Source organism: Lissotriton vulgaris, chromosome 12 (assembly GCF_964263255.1).
Source record: "Lissotriton vulgaris chromosome 12, aLisVul1.2, whole genome shotgun sequence".
NCBI classification, from domain to species: Eukaryota; Metazoa; Chordata; class Amphibia; order Caudata; family Salamandridae; genus Lissotriton; species Lissotriton vulgaris.
The window spans coordinates 42,676,230-42,699,842 of record NC_141700.1 but is presented as its reverse complement, the minus strand read 5'-3'; the positions used below and the strand labels follow the sequence as shown (position 1 = coordinate 42,699,842).

At 43.7% G+C, this 23,613-nt stretch overlaps 1 protein-coding gene across 1 annotated transcript in view; it reads right to left on the bottom strand.

Moving 5' to 3' along the window:
• Positions 1-19,593, bottom strand: part of RAB3A (RAB3A, member RAS oncogene family) — a 120,989-nt gene extending 101,396 nt beyond the window's left edge. The window contains exon 1 of the mRNA XM_086946996.1: positions 19,493-19,593. The gene's annotated coding sequence lies outside the window, so the exon portion shown is untranslated. The remainder of the gene's footprint in view (positions 1-19,492) is intronic.
• Between the last annotated feature and the right edge of the window lie 4,020 nt (positions 19,594-23,613).

Sequence of the window (23,613 nt, the reverse complement as noted above, 5' to 3'; positions counted from 1 at the left end):
TTGCAACAGGTGGTGGGTCAGTTGAATTTTGCCCTAAGAGTGATGCCAATGGCGCGCCCCTTTTCCCGCTCGATTGCACAAGCCATGGTCGGCCTGAAGGAAGGCCATCATCGCACGAGGCTCTCGGCAGAGGTTCGCCAGGACATGCGCATTTGGTTGGCATTCCTGGCGGATTTCAATGGTCGTATTGTCTGGAACAAGCCGGCTGTGTCCTCTGAGGAACTGGGGCTGTGGACAGACTCGGCGGGGAGTATAGGTTTTGGTGCCGTATTTGGTACACAATGGTCGGCGCAAAAATGGCCGTCATGGTGGCACGAGTGCGGGTTGACAAGTAACATTGCTTTTCTTGAACTTTTTCCTATTTTGGTGGCCCTGAAAACTTGGCCCGAGGGGTTCCGTGATCACTCTGTGGTGTTCTGGTCTGATAACATGACCGTGGTTGAGTGTATCAATAGTCAGGCAGCACGATGCAAATTGATTCTGAGACTGCTCAAAGAAATTGTGTTATTGTGCATGCAACTGAATGTACTGTTTAGGGCAAGACATGTGCCGGGGGTGATGAACCAAGCGGCTGATGCGCTTTCTCGTTTCCGTATGCAGGCCTTCTGGGGTTTTCTGCCCACAGCGGACCCGGTGGCGGCACCCTTTCCCGAAGCTCTCTGGTCTCTCGGTGCCCCGAACTACAAAACCTCGTGGGAGAGAGTTTAGCACCCAGGACGAGGAAGGCATATGAAGGGGCGTTCCGTTCCTATTGGGCCTTTTTGGGTACTGCGAGGGGGGAACTTTGGGGTCAGGAAGAGTTTGTAGTGAAATTTCTACTCTCCTTACATCAGGCAGGCAAATCAGTAGCTACGGCCCAGAGGCATCGGGCCGCCATTTCCTTTATGGCAAAGGCTCATGGGATCCAGGACCCGACAGCGTCTTTCGTTGTGCAGAAAGCGCTGCGTGGGTGGCAACGCCTTGAGGGTCGCAGAGTAGATGAGAGGCACCCGATAGGTCTGGATAGGCTGACCCTGTTATTGTCCGTACTCCCGGCAACGTGTTCATCCCAGTACGAAGCAGTGTTGTTCCGAGCCGCATTTGCACTAGCATTCCATGGGGCTATGCGGGTAAGCGAATTAGTGGCAAAGAACAAGCGGGATACGATGGGTGGACTGTGCCGGGAACACATTCAGGTCAGGGAGGAGACGATGACGGTCTCGTTTTTTAGGTCCAAATCCGATCAGGGTGCAATCGGGGACTGCGTAATCATTCAGAGGATCCCCGGGTCTTCCATGTGCCCTGTGGTGTGCGTAGAAGAATATTTAGCGCAAAGGGTGGCAGCAAGGGGGGGACCTTGTTGAGACACGCTGACGCCACCCCACTGACGAGGTTTCAGTTTCAGAGGGTGCTTGCGATGTCGATTTCGGCCGCAGGCTTGAACCCCGGCGAGTTCGGGACCCATTCCTTTCGGATAGGGGCTGCTACTGAGGCTACAGCCATGGGTCGGAGTGTAGAGGAAATAAAACGTGTGGGGCGTTGGTCCTCGAACTGTTATAAAAGGTATGTGCGGTTGCACATGTTGTGAAGCTGTAATGATATACTCACGCTTCTTGTTTTTGTTTGGTTTTCAGTTGCGCAAGCTTACGAAGCAGTCGACCCGACACCTGGGGACCAGCGGTCAGAAATCACCGACTGCGAAAAAGGAGGTGTGGGTCGTGGGCCACTCATACGTGAGGCGTGCCGCGGACGTATTCAAAGCAGGTGATATGATTCACGTGGCTGGGGAATACGGGTACAGGGTGTCCTTTTACGGAAAGGGCGGGCTCTGTATTGACCAGTTTCAATCCTTTTTCGAGGGTTTGTTAGGGCGGACAAGGTCACCGCCGTCTATAATCATAGTCCATCTTGGGGGCAACGATTTGGTGGCCACTGGTAGACGACTTCTTCTTGAGGCAATGCTTTCCACAGTAAGTTGGTTGGCAAGAAGAGTTCCAGGGTGCACAATTGCATGGTCCCATATGATCCCACGGAAAGTGTGGCGGGGGGCTATTTCGGTTTCTGCTCTGAATCATTCAGTAAGGAAAATAAATAACAAAGTGAGTAGATTGTTTCGTTCAAGTACACTGCATTCTGTTTCGCATGGTTGTATCAAAGGGGACAGTATGTATTTGGGGGATGGGGTACATTTGTCCCGGGTGGGGAACGAGTTACTCATAGGAGACCTCATAGCTTGGTTGAAGGGTTTGAAACATGACCTTTAGGCAGGAGTGGTTGTGGGGGGTCCGGATAGCCGGTCAACTATCCGGCCTGTGGCGGTAAGGTCATGATCGGTGAGCAGTAATTGGAAGATCCCTATGGGGGGGCGTCACCCATTACGGATGGGAGCGCTCGGGGGAGGTGGCCATTGGCCCCTCAACGGGGAGGCGGTCCCGTCTAAGGATAGGCCGCCGGAAGGAAAGGAAAGGTGGTCAAGGCCCCTTCCTGGATAGGAGGGGCTACGGGCCCTCCTGGGGAATTTCCCGGGGCCAGGACATCTGCGACGGCAGATGGGTAAGTTGTGTGGGGTGCGGGAGGGGGTTTACGCTACCTTTTAGACACCTCACACGAGTCCTCGGACGACCGTTAAATGGCGTCGAGTTCATTGGGGCCCCCGTCAAGTCCAAGGGAAATTGGTAGATGCACTTGAGGTACGCCTCTGTGCGGTCGCTCCCCTCACAAGTGAGGGTGGTATTTCTGGTTTAGGGATCTGACACCGGTTACGACCTTGCCGTTGGCCCTTAACGTTAGGATGTACAATTTCAAGTCAAATGTTTTGTAGGATGTTAGTTCGGCTAGGAGAACCTTTGTATTAGAGATCTGTGAAGGTTAGCCAAACATCGTAATGTGGAAATGAAATTGTACATAATATGAAACTGTTATTTTAATGTTTTGATTTTGTTTCATATTTTAATAAATACGGCCGGGAGGGTCACTCCCTCCCGCCTTCCAAAAGTTCAGAACCGTTTCCGGTTTCCCATCCTTGGGGATTGTGTTGAGAGGGGGTGGCGGGTATCTCAGCCATATTCATATGACTAATAGATTTAGCTAATCTATCTAATGACCTGTCAATTTTTATCTCTCTGTCTCTATCCATCCATCTACCTCTATTCGCATCCAGTCATTGTCCCTCTCGCTCTCTCTCTGTCCACCAATCTTTTTATTTATCTCTTCATTGATGATGTACAGCTCTATACAAATAGGTAACATAACTTATTGACAGAACATAATATATTTCACCTTAACATTATCATCTCTATCTATATTAGATTTAAAATCCAACTGTCCCCATTTGTCTATAATTGACGCACTCGTACATACATTTACTCAAATGTGTCACGCTGTGCACCCGCCTCCAGCAAGCTAGCTCAAAGATGTCTCTCAAAACGTAAGAATAACTCAATGCGAGAGCCAATTAGTGGCTGCCTCAACTGCTTCAAAGGCATGTTTCTGCACTGACCTTTTGTATCGCCGCACAGAAGCAGCCGAGCCTGCTGAGCTTTTACCAGTCTGTGAACATTTACCCACTGCATGTGGGATTATTGTGCAGAGAGAAGTTTGACCTTATTTAGTATTGAATGCAATCAGAGATTACGTCTGGTGTGTTTGAGACCTAGGAAAGCGAGACCGTTTTCCGAGAATGCTTTTGAGGTACATATCTAGTCTCGCATTAGCTAAGACCTACTAATATTATATGTATATTATACTTACTTAAAGGGTCTATCGCTAACCCTCTTCATCCATGTGCCTGTTATTGTGTGATTCACATTTTTCATATGTACACCACTGTATGCAGCAGGGGGCATTGGGCCCTCCCACTTCAGCCATTGGATGCCTTCGCTGTGAGTGACAGCGCTCTGCCATTTCACAAAGATCACTTTTGCCCATAGAGCAGTTTCCTTCACTGCTAGTGACTACTATGTCAATGTCTGCTGTCCACAAACCCAAGACACTACACCTGATGTCCGACACATCCGACCAAACGCTATCAACGGTCCAACATCATCCTAGGCTTCCAGCAGTGGGCATGGTCTCTGCATGGTGTGTTTAGTATAAAAGGAGCTAGATATCTGGTTCAGGTGCGACGCCGCACGTACACAGGAGGCTCTGGTTACTTTCTAGGAACTCACCACTTGCTCTTCTCCACCCACATACCGTGTGTCTTCACACAATACTCACAATCTGAATATAATGGACCTAGGTGTGCACTGAAAATGCCACAATATTGGAAAGAGTCTAATTATCACTGGGATGAGGCAGTATTCGACTCGGAGAAGAAACTCATACCTGAGCTTCAGAATGGGACCATTCTTTAAAAGAGACATTGTGGAGATCTATTCTGGTTGTTAATGTTTTTGTATATGGCGGTGACTAGACAGATATGAACACTATATTTAATTGTTAAGTCCAGCATTGATGTTTCATTAAATGCACTTTCTGAAGTCCCTAACATGCTCTTTATCTACAACTCTGTTTTATTTGTTGTGTTATCCCCAGATAATACAACAGATATGTTAAACTCTTGTGTAAAACCAAAGGGGATGATGGATGGAGTGTTGAATATTGCAAGCACTCACCCCCAGTCAACTGATCTGGGTTGAATCCATCATCATTCTTTAGTTCACTCTGCCATCCTAGTTCAGACATGGCCATATGCAAATCAGTCTTGACCCTGTGCCTCATGGGAACAGTCCAGCCCGAACTGCCAAGCCATATCTTCCCTGGACCGGAAACAAGCATCCTGGGACTCTTGTGTACACACATACTCTGCTCCAACCCATATCAGCCATCAAATGTGCATACTCTGCTCTATTCAGCTCAAGTTCCTCCACCAACAATTGAAGGCATGCATCCATCCATTTCCGGATCAATTCTATCACCGGGTCCAACCACTCTTCTCATCTAGCAGTATCCAGGAACCGGCTATAACCAGATCACCGCAAAAAAAGAAGCCACACCAATTCAAAACTTTAACCGGTGAGCCCGCCAGTAATTTCACGATTCCAAACCCCATTAAAGACAGTTCTCAGCACTCAGTAAGAGGAAAAATATCAAAAATTCTATATAATGGGAAACCATTCAATTAAAATTGCCAATACATTTTGACCACAAGTCTTGTTCACAGGCATTGACGTTAATTCCCGTTAACATTTTAAACAGTCTTTACCGAACATTTCTATGTACAGATCACTTTCTGTCCTATATTAACCTGCGGCATAACGTTCATGAAATTCCTTCATTTTGCAATCTCCAAATGTATTGCTTTTAAGTCCTTATCACTGCTTCTACCAAACACCAATGACAAGGATTATCGATGCCAATTAATTCATGAGATTTTGATTAATCTAAATAATCACTCAGAACCTTACTCCAGAGTATTGTTTCCTAGTGATTTCTGGGAAATGTAGTTTATCATGTTCGAATTCATATGACGGTGTTCTTTAATCACATTTCTGCCAGCGAGCGATGGAAAGATAGAATCATGTCAGGATCCCTTCCTTTCTTTGCTCCCCTGCAGTGGGTAAACTGCAATTTATATTCTCGAGACATGAAAAACCCAAATGTCCTTGCAAACTTGGGTAGTTAGACAAAGTTTAGACAAGCATTCACACTGAAATCATACACACAGTCTACAACCAGACAGCAAAATAACTGTCATGATTGAATCTAACGAAAAGCAGCATGTAGGTATTATTTTCAAATAGTTTGAATAGAATTTTTGTATTCAAAAAATTAAACTGAATAAACAGAATTGGAAAAAAAACTGTGAAAAGCTTGCAATACTCCAGTAGTATACCATAAGCAAGCAAAAGTCATGAAAAAATTGTGTGTAGTACATATATTAGTAATAGCAGACAGCCATATACAAATGTTAGTTTCTTGAGAATACAGGAACACCAAGGAAGGTTCACATAGAGTTATGGCAAAAAAAAACTGTACGTCTGTGAAAATGTCATTTTCTGGTCTTTTAAGTTCCTACGCTCATGGCCCGCACTGAAAGATCAGGGAGCAGAAATGCTCAAACCTCCTCCATTTTAGGTTAACTACGACATGCCGTTTGTATCCCACTCAGGTCTGATGTTGCCGGCCCCAAATACAGAATAGTATATGGGTCTATCTTCGATGTAGGAATAAATGAAAATTACAGGAGACATTCTGCAGAGTACTTGCGGTGATAGAACCAGCTCTGAACGGATAGTACAGCTGCAAGCGCATCAACAAGTCTGAATCAATTAGCAGCCTTAAACGTGCACCTGTGTTAAAGGTTTGGAGCTAGGTCAATAGTTTCTGGCCTTCAGGATAAAGGCTACAGACCTTCACTATTTGATGCACGAATAAGGCTATTTTTGCCTGTGTTCGGTTTTTGCCCACATGCTGATCCCACACGCATCACATTGTCACAATCATGTGGTCAGATACCCTTCTTTATGACTATTTTAATGTCTGGTTTAAGAGATATAAGGGGGCTATTAACAGTGAAATGGCTAACTCCCTTGACTGCAAGTTGACAAGGCATGTACCTTCATCGTCTCCTCGCGGGCGTTTTTAATGAAGCCATGAACCCTAAATAACAACCTGCTGACATTCTCAAACAAATTTAGGAGATCCCGAAAGGTTTCTGATCCAGTAGAATTTGTTTATAAATTAAACAAAGTGCATAAGGATGAAAATTGAGCCATGAATAATCTGTGATTCACTGTGAGGACAAAAACAACCACAACTGGTCATTCGTGAATAAAGTATATTAGGAATTGTGATCTGTGGGGCGGTTTCTGTGAAACGAGTTAGCAGACGCGGTGCGGAAGATGTCTGTGTCACACACACCACTATGATTCACTGTGAGAAGCCGTGCATTGAATGAGTATGAAATCCTACTGGTGGACAAAGAAGGGTGTAGGCGTTGCGGTGGTGGTCTCTAGACATCCATCGCTCTCGAGTAGTGCTAGGATGGAATGGAATTTAAATCGGAGTGCCCGTCCTTCGACTTCCAAGCACTGCTGCAGTTCTCATATCACCGTCACAGACCACGTCAACAATGCAAGCTCCCAATCGGCCAGTTGTCTTATAACAAGTCAAGTCAAGTCAGAATATTTATATAGCGCGCTACATACCCGGAGGGTCTCAAGGCGCTTGAAGAAGGGTGGGGAATTATTTGTCGAATATCCAGGTTTTAAGTTGCTTTCTGAATGCTAGATGGTTCTGTGTGAGACGAAGGTGAGTGGGGAGTGAGTTCCAGGTTTTAGCTGCGAGGTAGGAAAAGGTACTTTCCATAGCACTTCCATGGTTTTACACATTACTTTCCATAGCACTTCCATGGTTTTACACATTACTTTCCATGGTTTTACCTATTACTTTACATGGCACTTCCATGGTTTTATACATTACTTTCCATGGCACTTCTATGGTTTTACACATTACTTTCCATAGCACTTCCATGGTTTTACCTATTACTTTCCATAGCACTTCCATGGTTTTACACATTACTTTCCATAGCACTTCCATGGTTTTATACATTACTTTCCATGGCACTTCTATGGTTTTACACATTACTTTCCATAGCACTTCCATGGTTTTACCTATTACTTTCCATAGCACTTCCATGGTTTTACACATTACTTTCCATAGCACTTCTATGGTTTTACACATTACTTTCCATGGTTTTACCCATTACTTTCAAGGCACTTCTATGGTTTTATTAATCACTTTCCATGGCACTTTCATGGTTCTATAAAGATAACACACGGGAAGGGATGTTTTGAGACTCAATCACCGGTATGTTTGTATGGCGCCTGTATTAAATACAGGGACGGCTCTAGGGCGGTCCAACTGGTGCAACTGCACCTGGCTGACGTCTGGCAGGTGGGATGGCGCTATGTTAAGAAATAATTTATGGGTTTAAAAGCACCCATTGCAGAGTTCCTTGTGTGTTGAACATTTTCAGGCAACAATAAAAATGTAGATAACGCCGGTGATTAATGTACCTGCTGGAAAGAGGTAAAGTTTTGTCTAGTGGCAGTTCTGACGCGTCATAATGTAATGCAGAGAGTTAATATGCCTGCTGCAAAGAACGTGCACCTTGCTGATCAGAGAACTCCGGGTTACAGCTTTCGTCACAGAGATCCTTTTGATACTTGCAGTCCATACGTCACAAACCTAATATAGCACAGTCACCTGTGAAATGCCATCAAAGAGATGCAGGCAAGCTACGAGGCATAGGGTTGGAACTGTATGTTTTTCCCCAATCTTTCCTTATCCTAATATTTCCATTAACGGTTTGTTTGGTTAGAAATAAATTCTTATTCGTAAAGTCAACCCTAACTACTGTAGTACGTTTTAAAACCGGAATTTGTGTTTCTCCAAACCAAACCCTCTTAAAATATACTGCCTACCAGTATGGTGGACATGTGATTCCTACGCATTGGAACCCTCATTGGCTTATGTGACATTTCTTATAGACTGATTTACACGCGTATGGTTCATTGTCTCAGTATAATGTATGTTTGCAATGTAAAGTGCTTTGACGCCCTACACTGGTATAAGTAGCGCTATAAAACAAATTAAATGCATGTGAGAGAGAGTGGTTTATGGAGAGGTGAGGGGCACTGTTGGAGGGTGGTAGTGAGGGAATCCGTGAAAAAGGAGGTCGTGGCGGGGTGGTGTTGAAAAAGAATATAGCACCGGGCGCCATCTCGCTATAGCCGGCCCTGATTAAGTAGGAGGGATCCTGTGGTATTTCACTCAATCGTTCACACGCGACTCCCCTAAATGGTTGTGTTAAATAAAGCTCTAATCAAGTGTCTACAGCACAGACTTAACAAGTCAGATCATGGGCTGTAAACAAATTCAAAATTAGCACTGGGTTTAAAGCGTTAATATATGCCGATTTAGCACTCCAGGGTGTGACAAAAAGGGAGAGCAGACAGGAGTGGATAGAGATTGGTCTAGCTCAAACGTAGTCCCTTGTGTAGTTCAATGCAAGGACTCGAGTGGAGGTGGAAGAACTCACCCAATCAACCAATAGCATTAAGAGACAGAGAAATTCTCCAGTAGCTCGAGACAGGGGTGATTGACAAAATCTCAAGCCAATGGCTGACAGAGACTGGTCAAAGCAAGCCAGTGGTTCTAAGGGGAGGATACAGATTCAACTATTTGAATATCGTTAGCAATTAGTCTAACAGACGCTCTGTCAAAATGTATTGGATAACCAAGTAACATACCAAAAAAAATTCTTTGCTCTATCATGTATGCGCATATTGTGAACTTTAACATACGTGGATATCAAATTTAATATACAGATTTGCAAACAATACACGGCTGAATTGCAGAGGACTGCTGGGAGGGTAAGATACTCTGAAGACTGATGCGAAAAGTGCAAAAATTTGAGTAACATGAAGAATTGAACCCCATGATGTCTATTAAGCCTTGGATTCTTCAGAGAATTAAAGGAGCAGAACTGAGTTGGGTAAAAAAAAAATATGTTGGCAAAGTGCTTTGGAACTTAAGTGCTGAAGTGCTGTATAAATAACTATCTATACGTATAGTTATCACTAGGTGTGCAACGGGATCCCATCGTCAAGCTAGTTTTCAATCTGGTGGCAATAGAGGTCTTTTTAATCAGGAAACATATTATTTAAAAATAAATACATTTAAATGTGTAGCCTCCATGATAAATTTCAGTATGAGGCGGAATTCTTAGACTTGAATTTCAATTTGGAAAACGCATAAAACCAAAAAGGCATCAAAGCGCGTTTGTATGGCATTACAACGCAGACTTTTACCACGCGTGCCATTACAACGCTGTTTTTACAACGCAAGTCGTTACAACGACTTGCGCTGTAAGCGCTAGATAGTGGAATAGTTTAATTTTGTATTCCAACTCCAGCCCACGTTACAGTAGGGAAGGTGTTGGAATAGAAAATTAAACTATTCCCTATCCAACAGCGCCCTCCAGCGCAAGTCGTTGTAACGACTTGCGTTGTAATAGCAGCGTTGTAATGGTAGCGCGTGGTGATACCCGCGTTGTAAAGGCTGTTCCCCTCAAAGCGCTGCCACCAACGAGAGCTAAATGGGGCAAGCAAGCAGAACCATTAATGTTGTGAAAATAACCAGGTTTTTAAGTAGCTGCGAAACATGGAATAAGAATTGAGGCTTGCAATATGTTCCGGGAGAGTGCTCCGTAACCTGGCCGCCGCCACTGAAAACGTTCATTCATGCTGTGGCATGGCTACATTTTCTGCATTGTCTGAAAATGGTCCTAATTTGGCATGCTCTACTTTTCAAAATTTCAGTAGCAAAAATCTATGAATATTAGGAACTAATATTGTCCGATGGCACCAGTTCCCACATCCAAGGCCAAGCTTGTTTCACAGGCCCACGCATTCTTACACAAAGCCATAGAGGGGATGCTTCAAAACAAGATGTAAAGCTCACCTGTTCACCTGTCCCCCTTCCTCAAAGCATGAGTCACACAGGAGACTTGTGACGTGGCAGCCATTCCTGCCCCCCCATAGATGGCCCAGGGATTTTAATAAATTATTTATAACCATTCAAACACTAACCCCTCCGAACCCACCCTCGGAAAAACAATGTGAGAGAGACACACAAAAAGCCTTGCCCTCTTGCCCAGGAGTAGTAAAACTGTTTAGTCTTACGATTACAAAGATGACTGAAAAACTAAAGTATGGATGGGCAAGCAGATTCTGTGACTGGTGGACAGAAAATGACAGGTCTGAAATGTTGAACCAGCATAGCTTAGCTGGTCTAAGCACTCTTTGAATCGTGTGTGGGCCCTTATTACACTGGCATACTGCAAACACTGAGAAATATTTTTTCAGAAGTCAACTAAATGACCATATATTTGAAGGCTTTCTAGCTGACAGTCAGGAAAACCAAAATATGTATATGCAGAGATGAAAGGTTAATTATACTGTAATGGATTAGTGGCCATACTTCCAACCCTAAAAAGGAAAGCATGTGTCCATGTAACAACCTCCAAGTGTGCAGGTCTCCATGTCCCAAAGTACATGCCTCAGTGACCATGCCACCCCGCCTCAGTCTTCCATGCTTTCTTATCCTGCTGGTGGTGTCTCCTTGTCACAGTGTTTACATTTCCATGCACCATTTTCTCCTTCTCCCAGTGCCTCCCTCACATCATGCCTCCATCACAGTCACTTGCCTACTCAGTGGCTGTCTATTCCACTCTCGCGTCTTCTGGTCTCCCTGTCTCAGTGTCCGTCTCTAACGAAGCCTCTTCCATGGTGTCTGTGTCTCCAATCCTTAATGTTTGTGTTTTCATGTGTTTTCCTTTCACACTGTCTGTCTGCTTGTTCCAGTGCCTGTCTCCCTCTGCCTGTGTCGTCGTCACTTGTGGTCACTTGTTGCTTTGCGAACGACTTTGGAAGACGCGGTAATCTGCAAAGGTTGTTTCTAATCTTGGCTGTGATAGGCCATCCTTGTTCAACTGTAAACTGCTTCCATCCCAGAATGCACCTCTCAGTCAGCAGTTCCTTTCAAGCATACTCTTGTTTATGTTCTCCCAATATTTTCTGGGGCTATCTGTTTTCCTAGGAATAACCACATGTATTGGAAATATAAAGTAGGCTCAAGGAGAAATTACTCCTAAAGAATCAGATAAAAAGCCAATCTGTGTCCTGTGAGTAATACCGCAGTCATGTTGGAATCATGCGACAGGAGGGGGCCAAATTATACAGCTATTCAACCGGCTTGACTAAATAATGTGTCAAGAAAGGCAAATTATGCGGCGTAATACGCCACATTTTTTTAAATGTATATAGTTTCATTATTTGTACATGTTAACCCTTTCTGGGCAAACGTTTGTCCTCATTAGCACCAGTTTAACACCCAAATGCAGCTATAAGCAACTGAAAGGTGACTGGTGAACCTTTGCGAAGGACTTCCCTCAGAGAGACAACACTTCTTGCAGCGTTTTTAGTATCTTTTGATCTGTTTGAGCTAGAATCTATTTTTTGTTAAGATCTGCCTATTATGCTGTAGTTGATGGATTATGCAGCAAATTTAGCACAATCATAATTGTGCAGAAAACAGCGCAGCACCACATAATTCCAGAGGCCCCAAATAGAGAGCAACTGAAGCATATTACAGGGAGGGTGCCTTAGGCTAACGACAGCAAATAATGTCCATATGCCAGAAAACGTCCACACCTTGCTGAGGGATGCCACAACTTCTTAAGGCCTTTACTGTGATTTTAAAGCTGCCAGGTAGTCTATGACACAGGGTTTAGCCCACAAATCCCTCCGAGCAGCCTTCTTTCAGGTGTTTCTAGTCCTATCCATCAAACCTCACCACATCACCTACGCGTTCTTAGCCTACAAGGACAAGGAAGTCAAAGCAGGTATGCACCAGCCAAGTCTAACCAGAGCTGATACACAACTTATTTTACACCTTCTGGGCAGCCATAATGTACAACCTGGGAAGAAAAGGCCAGACGATGCTCATTACCGCCTATAGGCAATAGTAAAATAACTACTTCTTGATGTGATTAACAAACATTGTGCAGTCTGATATTGAGCCCTCCAAGATTCAGCAGCTAGAAGACACTCTTTACCTCCTACTTACCTGGACTCAGAACAGCCCTCCACGTAAGCCGAGGAACCCTAACCGCGTAAGCAGAGGAACCCTAAACTCTACTACTCCATTTCCCACCTGTTCAGTAAATATGCCTGGTAGGAAAAAGAACCAAAGTGAAGTCAATCTTAATTTAAATACTGGACAAAGCACCCAAAATACTGGGAGATATATATGGCCATAAATTATAGGGATTATGGCTATAAATATTATGAGTGTCTGCACTTCTCTCCCCATCCTCCCCCTTGAAACCCCGTATTGTCAGATCAATGGTGGGAATCTATCACAGAGACTTCTCTGCAATGCACTTTCCCTCCATCAGGTTAGTAATGCTTTATTGATCTATTGATTGATTAGTATCATGTACATTTTTGTTAATTTGCATTTTGATTTAAAAATGCAACTGCTGTGGTGTTTGAAGATTATTCTAAATCCAATGTTTTACAAGATGCCACCCTAACTTCAAACATTTATAAATGAAACAGAAGATAAAAAAAAGAAAATGTACTAACAAATGGTTCCTGCATATCACATTTATATAAAAAAATTCTACAAAACAAGATACCCCTATTACTTTAATCTGAAAACATGTCATAGATAACTTCTCTCCTCATTTGCACAAACTTGGCCCATCCAATGTGCTGACCAAGCTGTTTAATAATAATGAACAGCAAACGGTGACAGGCCCATGGAAGCGCAGTGTCAAAAGAACAGACAGGCAGGCAAACCATGGGTGCACTCATCTGTTTAAAACATTTACCCTCCTTAGAGGGCGCCAACCAATTAAAATAATGTGTCTTGACAGTATATTCCTTATTTGACCCTTGGGAAATTATTTCAATGTATTTCTTCTATGGCTGCACATACGTTCATAAACCAAAATTTAACAGATATATTTTCATTGCAATAATTAATCTAGTGCAACTCAACCCTCTTTTTTTAAAATGTCTGAATGTATGTTTTTTAATGGAAGCACACCAGAACGTTATCAACGGAATACACCTGTCATCCTCAATGGACAAAATATAAGAGAGACAGAGACGGATATATAATAAGAGAAGGGAGATAGTAGGGAGAAGCGGAGAGAGCAAAGGACTGAGAGAGTGATAAATGGGATCAGAGGTTGATAAAGAGAATTAGAAAGGAGAAAATGAGTAAGAAATGGAAAGAGTGAGTGAGATCGAAAGAGTGAGATGGAAAAGGAGAGGGAAAAACAAAAAGGAGAGTGGATAGGTTAAGAGAGAGACGAGAAACAGAGAGTGAGGTGGAGAGCCAAAACGCCAGCTATGGACCCAAACAGATCCACATTGCAATTGCATTCCTTCTAGCACATCTCAGGAATCAGCACCATTATACCATGTGGTGCCAGACATTAAGTCGGCAGTCAATCTTTCCACAACTTCCTTTTTCCAATCTCCATCCTCTTCAATATACATAAAAACAGAACATACTGAACCCATCCTTTTTTTTGGCCACCTAAAGCATTCACCTTGTCTATTCATCTGTGGGTGATACAAGGCTGCCTTTTTGTGCACATTAATCTAAGAGTTAAGATAAGATGTTATTTCCAAGGATGTTGCTGTCTGTAAGATCTGCTAAAAACAAGACAGAATGGAGGGTGACAAGGATATGAGGATGAGCATCGATCAGATGTTATCATAACTGTGAAAGTTTTCAACACTTCTATCTGAAGGACAGTTAGGTGGTAACAATGTTATGCAAAACATGTGGGGTAAAAGGTCTTGTGTCCAAGTGTTGTAGAAACTTCAGCAAGGGAGAAACTTGGACGGTGTTCAAAATAGAAGGATCATGGAAGGGTTTAAGCAGCCAGCCAAGGTGTAGCAGTGTTGGAATGGGAACAAAAGAGGGAAATCAAGATTCAGCTGCACTTTAATGGCTTCTGGAACACCTCTCAGAATAAGGAAGATGAAATTTGGGGTATACACCTGTTACAACGCATTTGTTACAACGCACTACCGTTACAACGCGACTTTTACAACGCATACCATTACAACGCATTGCGCTGGGGGGCGCTCTAGGATAGGGAATAAGTATAATTTACTATCCAACACCTTCCCTAGGGTCCACGGGGACTGGAGTTAGAATAGTAAATTATACTTACCACTATCCAGCACCTCAAAGCGCTATGCGTTGTAATGGTATGCGTTGTAAAAGTCGCGTTGTAACGGTAGGTAGTTGTAATAGTATGCGGAGTAACATGGTACATCCGAAATTTGGTGTTGTGGTAACTGCTCCTGTGAAAAAGGGTTGTGTGTCCCACTAGGGTCAATACCAAATAGGTGCCATTAGTTAGGAAAGTGCAGTGGAATCATGCAACAATGATTAAATGAATTACAATGAAGTTGTAAATATTGTATGATGCACCCATTATCCAAATGATTTGGGTGTGTGAATGGGCTATTGCCATTGGTTTCACTAAAGAACACCTCCGCTCATCCGTACTCCTACTTGCACACATCCCGCACATACGAAAAACCAGATCCAGAGGCCGAGGCTTCTCCTACAGTGCTCCTAAAGTGGGGACCGACCTACCACTGCGCATAATAGCCTCCTCCTCACCATTTGAATTCTGCATAATAAGCTGATGACCATGCTTTTCAAGTAGTCGATTTTGCTAGGCTCACACCTAGCCAGCGCCAAAATACACTCCCGAGCCATAGTGTGCTTTACGAGGCTGCATAACATCTTATAACATACGAAATCATCTGGTCAAATAAAGTTATATGTGATGTGCGGTTTCTCCCTTTGGGGAACACTACTACCTATTCTTTTTTGTCTATATAATAAAATTCAGTGTGAGCCTGAAAGTTTGTAATATGTATGTGTTAATGTTGATCCAGATTGAGCCAACATCTTTGGATTAAAGATCGATAGCCACTGAGAAGTAGCATGGAGGAATGTTAGGGAGAGTCCACTTCCTGTTTGAAGCCAAAAATAGTGCTGGAAACACAGGTAAAACTTGGAGGATAAATAACAAAAAAATATATCAAACCATGTAAGACATGAATTCACATCATCATTTTTTGCTTTTACCAGTTTGAAAATTGTGGTGCCCAAGAATTGCCCAAAGTGGGCTTTACAAAAGCATTCCATACAACATGCTCAGGTACTGAGAGTCGGGAGCATTGCATATTGCGAACCTAGAATTGGCTCCCGTCCCACGGGGATTATTCGCTGGGAGAAAGACTCAAGAAAATAAGGCAGCAAGTGTTCTATGAGTTTAAAATAGGATGCTCTCTCTTGTGGATTTTATGCTCAGTAACAAAAATGCCATCCTCAGGCTTACAGGGGCCTGAGGAAACAGACGAACTCCAGGCATTCAATGTGAGTACACCAGGAGTCAGAAAAGGTTCCATGCAACGCAAGAAGTTGTGAGTCAGACGTAGAATCTGGACCCTCTGCAGCATGAAGGAGATCGTCTGAGTGGGGAAACAGATGTTACGTGCACTTTTTGTCCTTCCCTTGCATCAGACTCGCAGAAATAGTGCAGGCGGTTATAGTGTGCATAAAAAATGATCCCTCTGAGAATAACGGTGTCAAAGGCACTCCCCCTCAAGGACAATCCAATCTTAATCGCCCACAAAATGTGCTTTGAGTTACAACTGATGCTACATCGACATTCAGGCGTGACTATGGAAGAGGAAGAAACTTATACCCAGGGAACCCCATGTGTTTGACTTTACATCCCTGGACAGGAATATAAGTATGCATGACATGTGTGTAAGTAAGAATGTTGTACGGTGCACAACATAAAACCGGGTGTCTTCTTCACAGCACGCTGGTTCTATGTGGAAATTCAGACAGGAACACCGAGTAAAGTAGGGCCAGGTAGGTGCTACTGTCTGAAAGATGGTTCCAACACAAAAGTCCAGCTTAGAAGTCCTTTCACAACTCTAGCCCCACCACTACTATTTTCTGTGCCCTAACTTGGATTTCATGACAGTAAAGAGGTTTTCCTTGCTTGATCCAAGCAACTAGTTAGTGTAAGCCTTTTATCTAGTATATGCTCCTCACAAGATCCAGGGTCCCCCACTTATCCGATGATTGTCAGGTGGGGTCCTATAGGATAGACAGGACGCAAACACCTGACCATATCAACGTGTACTTTTAATGACACTGGTTTCCTTTGTACCGAACCAGTAATGTCTGCAATGATTGATTTCACAGCCGAAGGATGGGATGAACGCTTCAAATGAAATGCAGGGATTTATCGATTGAAGGACACTAACACACGCATATTCATTTCGAGCAGAAATACCCCTGTGCATGCTCATGAAAGATGCTGCGGCCTTGTTATATCATGGATGTGCTTTCACCTCAGTTTCATGGGGATAACCTTGATATGTTTAGGGTTCATTAATAGCTTCTGTGAATCAAATTTCATAGCTCTGTATATGTACCCCCCTCCAGGCAGCAGTTACCCAATGCAAACTGTTTGTACAAGGATAAAAGGTTAAATGATCGTAAGACGATTAATATAATTAACGAGGCGCCTAAGGTTTTTTTGTGTTCTTTACCAAGCACACAGGATTACACAAGTCACCACAGGACAAGTCCCAAGAGATTGGCTTAGGAATTACATAATGACACCCCTATCTCAAAAAAGCAGTGTAACAACCAGATATCAAAGACAGTATCTTACAGCCAAGAAGCATTAAACTGCATGCTTGACTTGCTGTGTTTAGGAATGACAATGTCAGCAGCTTACGGGCCAGTGGATAAGTCCCATGTGAGACAGTCATCCGTCTGCATTACAGACTGTCTGGTATGCCAAATAACGATGCATGGTGAAAAACATTCAAGAATTGGTGGCAAACATGCAAGAATCTATTCTTATATCTTATTTTGTTATCTGTGTTTTTGGTTGTAGGAAGCAGTAGAATGATTGTCTGTCTTTTAATCTAATTTTTAATGAACAGGCTTTACCTCTCGGCATAATTTAATGGCCTTTGCTATACATTTAAAAACACAGTGGGAAATTATATTTTGAGGTCAGCTTGTGTGTGGCGGCCATGAAGTCGTCCCAAGAGTGCCAGAAACAGATATCATTGTCCGCCAGTCAATTCCAATACAGAAGAACAGGCAATCACACGCCCGTCCACGCCTGCTCCCTCTGCGAGGTCATTTCATTATGGCAATATTCAGGTCAAACAAAGTGATTCCTTGATTCACCATACTTTATTCAGAAATGGGTACGGAGAATAAAATACATGTACTGCATGTTTCTCTCATTAAACCCCCAGGTTTGAAAAAGATTCCTTTAAAGCTAATACAAGTAAGTCTTAAACAATGTATTGATCTACGTTTTGCAATTGTTTCTGTCTTAATTCACTAATAAAACAAGATCTTCTCAATTTTCTTAAATCCAGAGAATTTGAAACAGAGTCAAATAGCAAAAGCTATGCGGGTTTAAGAATAACAAAAATAGGGTACGCACAGATGTTGCATTAACATATGCATTTTAAACTTAAGCTAATTCACAAACCTGACAAATGCAAAACACAGAAACAAATCCACAGAATGGTTACTCCTCAAGAAATATTGCTTTTTTTTCTCTTTTCAAATGTGCTTACTCAGCAACTCCACTTATAAACCGGATGGGGACGCCTTTAATACATGTTGAAATCAATACTGACAACAAACAAACAGAATTAATAATGAAAGACCGAATTTTGCTGGAGCTGGGAACATAAGCCTCCCTTGCACCATCTGCAGGGGGGTGGGGACATCATATTTATCTCCCTTGAGGAAGGCTCCGAAATGGATGCAGCGCGAGCCAGCGAAAGCAACCCTGATGCCCAGCGTCCCCTCCCCCATCATGCAAGCAAAAATGGCCATCCCTGGAGGGGGCAGACTAAAGCCCCCATCCTCCCCCTTCCCTTGCACCCCACTCACCTCCCCCACTCTGCTTAAGCACCAACCCTGTCTCTCCCACTTAAGGATTGAAAACATGGCTGTGCTGTCACGAAATATGATTATTTTTTAAGGAGGTTTAGAGCCTGGGTCATTCTTTTTCATAGGAATGCTTAGTCAGCATGTAAAATGTACAACAGTATAACAAACGAGGGTTTTTAAGCTCAGAACCAGAATGGTGAAACTGTTCTGTAAATTATTACAGAATTATTCCATGCAAAGATTTAGATGAAATATAATAGTATTGTTTTAAAGGGATGAGCTCCCAGTCCATGAGCCATGCAGCTGATACACACATGTATAACATGCATAAGCAAAAGGCACACCACCTCATCATGCGAATGCATATGCCCTAATGCATAATGATGGTCATACGTGCGTGCACAAACACTATAATAGTTCGTACATATGTGCCTATCTGAGCAATGTGTATGCACTGACCACCGTCAATTTAAAGCGCTCAGAGGGGATCCAATTTTCACTTTGAGCAATACAAAAATAAGCCGCACCGTTGAATATACACATTTAATGTACAACCCCCACCCCACTAAATATTTGCAGATCTGAATGTAAACACGAATGCTGAAACCACCACAGCCCTCTGCAGGCTCGAGGCACCTGCACCAGGGCTATCTATGCTTATAAATTATGGAGCATCCGCTGCCAGCCCTCCATTCTCATCGACTGCAGAGAGGCACATTCCGTCCCCGACACATTTGATGCAAAGCCTTTGGTTCCAGCATCCCTGCGGTGTCAAATGAAGGTTATACAGCAGCATCTTTCCCGTCTTAGCCAGCAAGGACCTAGGATGCTGCTGCATCCTCCTCTCTTTCCGTGTATTGCATTACTGCAGAACGGAGGTGTTTTAAAAAAAAAAGATAAATAACACAATATTTGTGTGCAATGCAGGAGAAACACGGCGTAAGCCTCTTACCTCTCTCGCCCTTGCTTTTTATTGCTCCGCTCCTATTGCACCAAACGCAGCCTATGCTCCTGCACCTGCAGTGACCGCTTCTGACGTCAGCCTGATTGACGGCTGCGAGGCGAAGGGCGTGGCCGTTCTGGCCGCGGAGGACACGCCCTCCTCTCTAGCAAGAGGAGAGGACGCCTTCTGCTCCGTAGCTGTAAATCAAGCCGGCGTTCCTTTAACCCCGCCTCTCTGCTGCCTTCCCCTCAATCAGAGCCGAGCGCGCGGGGTGATTGGCGTGGCTCTGACCAATGGGAAAGCGACGCTTGGTGGCCGGGCACTTCCGCCCCTTTATAGGCGGGGCTTCTTTCCTTCAAGAGTCTGTTGCTGATGGCGAAGCCTGATGCATTATTAAACCCTCCAGCCCCTGGTCGTTAATGGGTGAATAATGAATGATGGGAGTCGGTAATGCGACTCCAGCCTGGTGACAGAAGCGGGTTGCTGGCTGCGGGGCCGTACGCCCGTGGCCTGCCCGAGGCAGGCGAGTGGGGGAGCCGTCTGTTGTCTGGCCCTGGGCGCCATTTTCTTCTGTGGCTACATCCAGAGTGAGCCCTCGGCACTGCCTCAGTAATGTCAGTGTTGCTAAGGGGGTTAGTTTGTACAGTAGTCCGTGTCAGGGATGAGGCTTGCAGCTGGGTGCAGAAAATATGCTGAGATCTGTATCAGACTTTAAAACTACAAATTAAAAAAACTACAAATTCTAGCATGCATCAGGGTTGAGGGAAAAAGAGACTGCATTTCTATTACGCGAGAAGAAGGCTAAAGTAATGCAGTAATACCCCCAAAAAGAATGTTATTAAAAAAAAAAAATAAACCCTTTGACATAAAAAAAATATGCATTTAAGCATAGCAATATGGCTCTGATGACGGTCTCTGTCACTCGCTTTTATATTACAAATGAGTATGTTGTCAGCCTGTTCAGCTGCCCTGAGCAGTTCCATTTAAAGTAATTTGTTAACTTTATTTGGTGAAGTAAACTCATGCCTTATGAAGAAGATGTTACCCTTTAAAGGCTTCAGCACATTTTAAACTAATGTAACAACTCTCATTGACTTGATGGAATTAACCCCTCCTGAAAACATGGCTCACCATAAACACTAAAATAATCTCCGTTGATTTAAATGGGTTCACCTCTAAAACTGATAATTATCGTTCACCATGGAGATTCAAAGTCTTGTGAGGGGGTAACTCTTTTGTACTCCCCTGTGCGAGTCAGTTGGTTTAATGCAGTGTGTTTGTTTCTGCTACTTCAACATAAACTGCAGGTGCTGTTGGATACAAGATAGAGCTTCTTTGTCAATACCAAACTAGGCTACTTTACCACACTGACCTTAGGCCACTAGGGTTGTTTCACTATTGTTTGAACCCTTCAGTCACCCTGTAATTTTAGTCATTAGTTCGCTCTGGTAGATCTTAAAAGGAGCCTTTCCGCCTGTGTGCACAAGATGATTCAGTCATCTTTAAACAGGCATCTAACAGCCCTTGCTTTCTCTGAGCAGGGCCTCCAAAAGGATTTGTGAAATTAATAAATATATTGTAGCAAAATAAAGTTTCACTGTGTGTTTAGTTTTCATTACTTATGCTGTGCCCATGGTTGAAGGTGGCGGGCACTTGTGCACATATTAGGGAACTAGGAATTCTATTTTTAGTTATCAGACTAAGGGCATTAAAGATTCGAAAACAGAAAAACAGGAGGAGGCTGTAATGAAACCTAAAACAGTGGGGTGAGGGCACAGGGAAACGTAGGGTGGTAGAAGATAGGAACATGATGTGAAATGAAGATTCAGCGCTCTTAGTATTCAGCAGCCTTGGCATTTGGCTGTGCAGGTAGCAAGTTTCAAAGAAAATCTGTTGACTCCTGCTTTTATTTAATTATTCTTTTTCAATTAAAGGACTAGCAGGGTGCAATGTAATATAAAGTTCCTTCATGCTTAAGAAAACCTGATTGTTTTTATTCTGCTTACGTTATTGTTGAAGAGACAAAACCGTTGACCACTTTGACGACATGGTCATCAATTGGAAATAGCCCGAGGTAGTGGCTGGCTTGCCCCTCTTATCGCTGCCACTCCCCTAACTACTGCTGATTTGATGACGATATGACAGGAGTAGAAAGGGAACTGGGCTCTAAGAAGACCTCCTTGCATTTTCCACTTTAAGCCCTTCCCATGTGCACCAAATTGAAGATGATGTTGTGGGGTTAGGGGTTGAAGATGGTGTCAACCATGAGATGTCACTGGGGATGTTTAAAGGGTCTCTGATGTCACCTATCCTGCCCCAGGCATATTGGTGGGTCAATGTCCTTTTCTGGTGAATGCATCATCAAGCATTCCTTTGAGTCACTGACAAAGCTGTCTCCATTTTGGACTCTGTTGCAGTCCGATGCTCAGGCACAAGATATTAGGACTGATATAAAAGGGGAACAATAAGGATCAGCTTACAAAAAACAGCACAGTGCACACATCAGGTAAATAGGCAGGGATGAGAACTGACCAAACCCACAGAAGCAGGTGGGATACAAGGAAAATGTACAAATGAGAAAAGCAACAAAGTTAGGCAGATTAAGTCAAGAAGCTAAACAGGGTGGGGGTTCTATTCCCCCCCCATACAAGCAATAATGCCCATTGAGTAAAAAGAAAGAGAAGCATTGGTTTAGTGGGGTCACCCCATGCAGTTTCACAATTGTTGATCAGAAGTATCTGTGTGGGATCTGAAACGTTCTAATGGCAAATACCAGGCACACAGTGTCACTCAGTACCACATGTGCATGACAGAGAAACCTTTTAAATATATTGCAGCTATAGCTCCAAGTTTTCAATTTTTATTGATTTTTACAGATCAGAAACAATGTGGCATCTTAGTATGTGTGTATATTTATTTATTTCAGTGAAATAAATGTGGAAAAATATAAGTGTTGCAGCTTCCTTTTTTTCATAAAATCCCAATTAAATTTGGATTAACACTGACAAACGCACACAAAATAAATATCAATAAATACAGAAATATATTTTAAAGAAACATAATTCGAAGCTCAGAGCAGCTTTACCTGAAAAGCATAAACTCATGCTACTCCGGTAACTACCCACTTTCACTGGTACTGCTGCTCCCCAATGGGCTGTTTTCTGTGGTCTCTGTGTCATCATAACAGCAAGCGGGATCTCCCAGTGCCATTCCCATATATGCTAACATTTGGAAACAGCCAAGATATGGATTTTCAGGCCCAGTTTGGGTACTAGGCATGAGATGGCTACTGAGCAGGGCCGGACTGGCCGTTGCGGGCACCGGGCAATCCCCCGGTGCGCTGCAAGGGTGGGGCCGGTTTTGTTACAGGGCCGTTTTTGCAGCATAGCTGCAAAATTGGCCCAGTAACAAAATCGACCGAAAACCGGCCCCGGCAAAGAGCTCGGTCGCACCCCCAACATCCCCCCAGGGTGCGGCCGAGTACCTTGCCAGGGCCGATTTTCGTTCCCAGTCCGGCCCTGCTACTGAGCCTCTGTCTTGGTGGCTTAGTCTGTTTACTGCCGAAGTCCCTAAAACTAAACTACAAGAACGCCCCTGCAGCTCATGCCTCAGAGTACCAAGGAAAGTAGTCCAAGGCTTACGCAGAGAGATTGTATGCGATCAGAAACACAGAATAGAACAGTTCACTAGACTATGCTTCATACTATTGAGTCTCGTCTGCTTCCGTTTGGCCCCTGGAGAGTCCTGTTCGTGTAGTTCAGTCACAGGGGCCATGCTTGTCTCTAGTGGGAGTTTTTTACATGGAGACCATGCAGCAATATCCGTTTGAGATAGGCAACCATTGAGTGTGGTCATCTGGCAGCAGTGTCCATGTTGCCTAGCCCTGCCTCTTCCAAGAGGTGCCTTTTGGTTGCAAAGTGGTCGGGTCAAGCAGTTGAGGGGTTTGCGTCATCAGATCAGCATACATGTCAAACGCAAGCCAGCACCAATAAACAGAGTAAGGCCCACCCCAGGATCTTCCAGATGAGGAGCTGCAGGTGTTCATAGGGAACAATAGATGTTCCAAGATCCCATTTTCAGGAACCCTCAGAGGCATGTTAATGTGTGGGCAAATAAAACAAGTTCGGAAA